Raw genomic sequence first — 6,000 nt, 5'->3', positions numbered from 1 at the left:
CACAAACAAATAATGATGTACCGTCGCTTGCTGTGGAGTGAGCAGTCTTTGTAAAACGGGGTGTGGTTAAATAAGACACTAAAACAGTAAAAACTTCACTTATATATACAATATTGTACAGTATGATATCCTTTATTTATTATATCGTGCTAGTGATTAGGTCCAGTGTATAAAATAAGCAATAGAAGTTCAGAGAGCGACAATAATCATAGCATGCGGCATATGTACGTCTTTTAACATGGGGCTAAATGGAGAAAACTTGATTGCATTATTTGAGAGTCACCCCATATTTTTAGACCTTTATACTTTTAGTATGTTATAAAGGTACCTTGAGGGTAATCAATACTAATGAGATCGGTAGTGTTGCAGTTTTTTCCCCGTCAAATGCTAAATGGCTTGGACTATTATGGCACCGCAATAGACACGAGCACAGGAAGTGCACATTACAATAAATAACTAGAAAGAGAAATCGGAGATTGCAAACCCTCGCCAGGATGTATTTTCAGTGGTTTTTAAGGCTTTTGTGTTAAAACAAATATGGCGGCCGCACCACGTGACCAATGACGTCATTATTTTATTTTTCTAAACTAATTTATTCCTAGATTATGCTCAAGAAATTTCATCTTGATCGGATGAAGTTTTGTACATGTCGAATTATGACGTCATAATGGAGGCACCTATAACATCATAAACATATTTTATTCCCCATGGAGAGTTCTTTACAATGAGCCATGTCTCAATTTTTTCTATTCAGCGATTTCGGAGATATAGAGGTGCAAAGTTTTTCGGTTTTTCCAAGATGGCGGCCAAACCACGGGATCTGTGACGTCATAATTATCATTTAAAAATTATACAGGTGGAGTTGCACCTATGGTGAAAATTTCCTGTCAATTGGACCAACGGTTGCAGAGAAAATCGTATTTATTCTGTGCGGACAAACAAAGACAAATGAAAAATCGGTCAGAGACTGAGGACTTGCCGGAATGAATGATGTTTTAAGGCCATTTTTGATTTGCCAACCACTCCCTGCCATCACAGTCGTCTCTCCAACACACAATCCCACAAGATATGCGGAAAGGACGACCCAAAACCAATTATCTTCTTTTTGATTTGTATATAAACATCATTAAAAGTAAATAATGACCTCTGCCAAAGTTCAAATGACGTGGGTTTAATCCCGACATGAGAGAATTCCACATAGCTATTTGGGCGGTGTATAAGCTAACATCGCTGTCTCCATCGATCTTGCCAAGGCCGTAACACCAATCGGCTCAAAATCCTTTTAAATGTTGATTTGGTAGTTTTTACAATGAAGGACCTCTTCATGCTGGGTATTTTGTTGTGTATGTGTTATTGTGTGTTTCTATTTGGTTTTGGTTTTGTAGTTGTTGCAAATTTGTGTGTAATTAGTCGTTTTTTTTGTTCGCGCCTCGTGCGCGGCCTGGTCTCTCCGGGCTCCCTCCCCCCCGTCAGTGTTTTGTGAATATGGGTTCTTTCCTTCATAGTATTTGCTTGTTTGATTTTCTTTTCACCCCCCTACCTCTCACAAACATCTTACCCTTTGTCCAGCGTTTTGAAAACAGAACAAACAAATAAACCAAAAAAAAAAAATTCGATATTAATTCTTTCTCTCCTCCTGGACACGTGCTTGCTCGCTCTCCTCCTCGTCTCGACTTGTGCCCCGCCCCCTATATCTCGTGTTTCTTACACCTCTGCTCCTGCTTTCTCAAATCCACGTTCACACTTACAGACTTTTCCCAGATTGTTTTTCATGGTTTTGTTTAAATATTATTTAAATATGTTTAAACCGCAGCCGTGATGCTGACGCCGCCCCCCGCCCCCCCCCTCAGGATTTCCATGTTTTGAACGTTTCCCAGTGTGTACCCTGGATTAGAATAGGTACACCGTATCCCTGCGTGTCGTAAGAGACGACTAAGAGACGTAAGAGACAGGAAGGGCATCCGGCCATAAAAACATTGCCTCAAAAAGAGAACCATGACAATTACAACTACATATGGGCAGGGTACAGCCCGAAGTGGAGATCGGTTTCTGAGGTTTGGGACATGGAATGTAGGGACAATGACAGGGAGATCAGGAGAAGTGGTGGAAGTATTGGTCAGAAGAAGAGTGGACATATGTTGTGTGCAAGAGACGAGATGGAAGGGAAGTGGTGTGAGGATGGTGAAGGGTAGGCAGGGACAGAAAAACAAGTTTATGTGGCAAGGGTGCCTGGAGGGTGTGAATGGTGTTGGTGTCCTGTTTTCTGAGGAGTTTGTAGACAGTGTGGTGAGTGTGACGAGAGTGAGTGATGGGTTGATGATGGTGAGGGTGATGATTGGAGGGCTCTTGGTGGGCGTCATCTCGGGATATGCTCCGCGGGTTGGTCGGGGCGATGGAGAGAAGGACGGGTTCTGGTGTGCGATGGAGAGGCTGATGGAGGGCGTGGGGGATGGGGAGGTTGTTGTGGTGGGAGGGGACCTGGGTGGACATGTGGGAAGGAGTATGGATGGTTTTGGCGGAGTTCATGGGGGTTACGGATATGGTGTGAGAGGTGGAGAGGGTGAAAGGATTTTGGAGTTTGCTGATGGAGCTGATTTGTTGATTTGTAATACTCAGTTCCAGAAAGGGGATAATAAGCTTGTTGCATACACATCAGGTGGGTCGACGACAACCGTTGACTACCTGATGGTGCGTAGGTGAGATAGGGGGCACCTCCGGGACACAAAGGTGATCCCGGGGGAGGAGGCTGTTTCACAGCACCACTTGGTTGTCTGCGACATGGGGGTGGGAGGTGCGAGGAGAGCTCGGCGGGTGAAGTACCAACCGAGAATGAAGGTGTGGAGGTTGAGGGAGGTGACAGTGAGGGAGGCATTGAAAGAGAGGCTGAGTAGGGTCGAGGATGATGTGGTTGAGATTGAAAGTGTTTGGATGTCAATGAAAGCTAGTCTGTTGGGAGCCGTTGGTGAGGTGTGTGGATGGACAGGGGGACCGCCGAGGCACTCGGAGACATGGTGGTGGGATGACGAAGTTGGAAGGAGGATTGACGAGAAGAGGAAGGGGTTCAGGGAGTGGCAGAGGGCGAGGGGTACGGGAGCAGAAACAGCAGAGCATGAAAGTTGTAAGGCGGCCGGGAAGGCTGCAAAGAAAGAGGTAGCAAAGGCGCAGGAGGCATGTCGGAAAATGTTCGGAGAACGTTTGGATTCGGAAGAGGGACAGAGAGCAGTGTTTAGGATTGCAAAGCAGATAGCGAGGGAGAGGTGTGATGTGATGGGGGTGCGTTCCTTGGGGGATGGGGTGGGACAAATCGTTGTCGACCCAGATGGAATTAAAGGAAGATGGAAAGGATATATGGAAATGCTGTTGAATACAGAGAATGAGTGGGATGGCAACATAGAGAGTGACCCGGTTTTAGGACCGGCAGAGAGGATGGCTGGGAGGGAAGTTGAGGAAGCGACAAAGGCAATGAGGGGTGGAGGGGCGGGGGGGGGGCCGACGGGAGTTGTGGGAGATGTGTTGAAGGCAGCAGGAAGTTGGGGTGTGAAGAGAATGACAGAGATCTGTAAACTGGTGGTGAGGGAAGGCCGCATTCCAGTGGATTGGGAACTGAGTACCCTCGTCCCTCTATACAAGGGGAAAGGTGACCCTCTGGAGTGTGGCTCGTACCGAGCGATAAAGTTGTTGGAGCATGGAATGAAGGTATTGGAGGGGGTGTTGGAGAGGAGGATGGGGAAGGGGGTGAAGATCGACGAGGTGCAGTTTGGATTTATGCCAGGAAGAGGAGCGACAGACGCGCTTTTCGTTGTGGGGCGGTTGCAGGGGGGGTGCATGGAGAAGAGGAAGAGGTTGTTTCTTGGGTTTGTTGATCTGGAGGGGGCATTCGACGGGGTTCCACGCGGAGTATTGACATGGGCGTTGAGGAGGTTAGGAGTGGAGGAATGGTTGATCAGAGTAGTGATGGCAATGTACAAAAGAGCGCGCACAGCTGGAAGGACGAAGGACGGGAACAGTGGTGAGTTTGAGGTGAAGGTGGGAGTGCATCAGGGGTCGGTACTAAGTCCACTACTATTTGTAGCTGTGATGGAGGTGCTGGCTCAGAACGTAAAGGAGGGTTTACCGTGGGAGTTGTTGTATGCAGATGATCTGGTGTTGATTGCGGAAAGTATGGATGGACTGAAGGAAAATATGAACAAGTGGAAGGAATGTATGGAGACAAAAGGTCTGAAGGTGAATATCGGAAAGACGAAGGTGATTGCAAGTGGTAAAGAATGTGGGGAGGTGGAAAGAACTGGGAAGTGGCCCTGTGCTGTGTGTAGGAAGGGTGTCGGAGTGAACTCCATTCAATGTACAATGTGCGCTGAGTGGGTTCATCAAAAATGTAGTGGTCGGAGAGGGTCATTAACCAGTGTGGCAGCTACATTCAAATGTAAGGTGTGCACAGAGGGAGCTGCAGATGGAGGAAATGTTGAGTTGGATCTTGGAGACGGCATGAAGGTGGAAGGTGTGAAAACATTTTGCTACCTCGGAGACATGCTGAATGGAGAAGGTGGATCAGACTCGGCGGTGGATCAGTACAGCGCTTGGCTGATTTCCAAGCTGATGGCAGATGACTGAGCAAAAGAGAGGGTGAAGAGGACAGAGAGAGGGTGAGATAGAGCGGAGAGCATGCCGTCTGGTCCAGTTGCAGAATCATAGTCGAGGATTGCCAGAAACCTCTCCACCTTGTCAGGAGAGAAGGACACAGAGACCAGGAGCAGCTGGGTACGGTGGGTACAGAGAGCGACGGGTTTGGGACACAATATTTTGAGGCAAACACAGAGTTGAGGCATTCAGCTTTTTCACGTGTGGAGTTAGCTGTGCAGCCGTTTGAGGTAAGGGAGGGGATTGAGGGGGAACAAACACCAGAAACAGATTTGAAAATCTGTTGTAAAACTGTCTGTTGTAAAAATCAAAGGTACAACATTGTCCCAAGAGTAGGTTTAATCGAAATTCGTTCTCGACAGCATCTAGAGAGAAACCAATAAGCATTGTATTAATATTACTTCAGGTGAAAACAGGTGCGTACAGGTGGTATAACAATAAATGAGCTGATAATATATATAGCAGAATCGTTACCATTCTACGGAAGCCCAGAGTTGCTATAGAGTTACATTGCGATGATGGTTGAACATCTCCTGCCTGCGCTGAAAGGCAGTCTCTTTTATATAGGAGCCGCGGAGGTGCCGCGTAGCGGCAATGAGGAGAATAACATTAGTGTCGTAACTTGGATGACGATTTCATCACATTCTCCCCACGCTTAGATAGAACTTGACGAGCCGGTAATGATCAGCAGACACATATTGATAAACAGCTGAGGGATACATAGGAATGCAAAGAACAAAATACATCGGAAGGATGTTACTGCCAGTCGAACGCCCAGGGGCCATCAATCCCGATTGCAGGGTTACTGCATTTCAACCGCGCATTCGTAGCCTGGTTAGCAATCATTTCCCAGATATAGATGTACCGAGGAGGAAATCCCAATCAAGAAGATATCGAACAAAGCAAGCAGTGTTCATCCCAGGGAGAAGACGATGAGCCCGTGGGTCGCAGTAGTCTTACAGTGGGGTAGTCGGCACAGTAGCTAGATTGGATAATTTGTACCTTGCCGAACAGTGGGGTAGTCGGCACAGTAGCTAGATTGGATAATTTGTACCTTGTCGAAGAGCGAATTGCCATTTGTCGCACAGCGCATTACAGTAAGCCTCCACGTCGGCCTGTACCTGACTAGGCTCCCAAGGGGTCATGGTCGATCCATGTTAGGTCCATGTCGTCATGGAATAATAGCGAGGTTAGGAGTACACATCGAGGGAGAGAGAGAATCGATGAGAGCCATTCGTAGCCATAACGAGAGTTACTCGACACCGGCAGGGGCCCCTTTGAAATCCATCGCCCATCGCTCCCACGGTCTAGTAGCCCTGAATGGCGTCCCCATGGGAGGGTTGTAAAACGTGGTTTGAGTTC

General features: G+C 47.4%; 1 protein-coding gene across 1 annotated transcript in view; it reads left to right on the top strand.

The window, feature by feature from the left end:
* Positions 1 to 6,000, top strand: part of LOC137429877 (uncharacterized) — a 94,300-nt gene that overhangs the window by 50,092 nt on the left and 38,208 nt on the right. The window lies entirely within an intron of this gene.

Source organism: Myxine glutinosa, chromosome 6, assembly GCF_964187855.1.
Source record: "Myxine glutinosa chromosome 6, kmMyxGlut1.1, whole genome shotgun sequence".
In the NCBI taxonomy this organism is placed as follows: Eukaryota; Metazoa; Chordata; class Myxini; order Myxiniformes; family Myxinidae; genus Myxine; species Myxine glutinosa.
The sequence above is the reverse complement of the archived record's forward strand: the minus strand, read 5'-3'. Positions and strand labels throughout refer to the sequence as shown.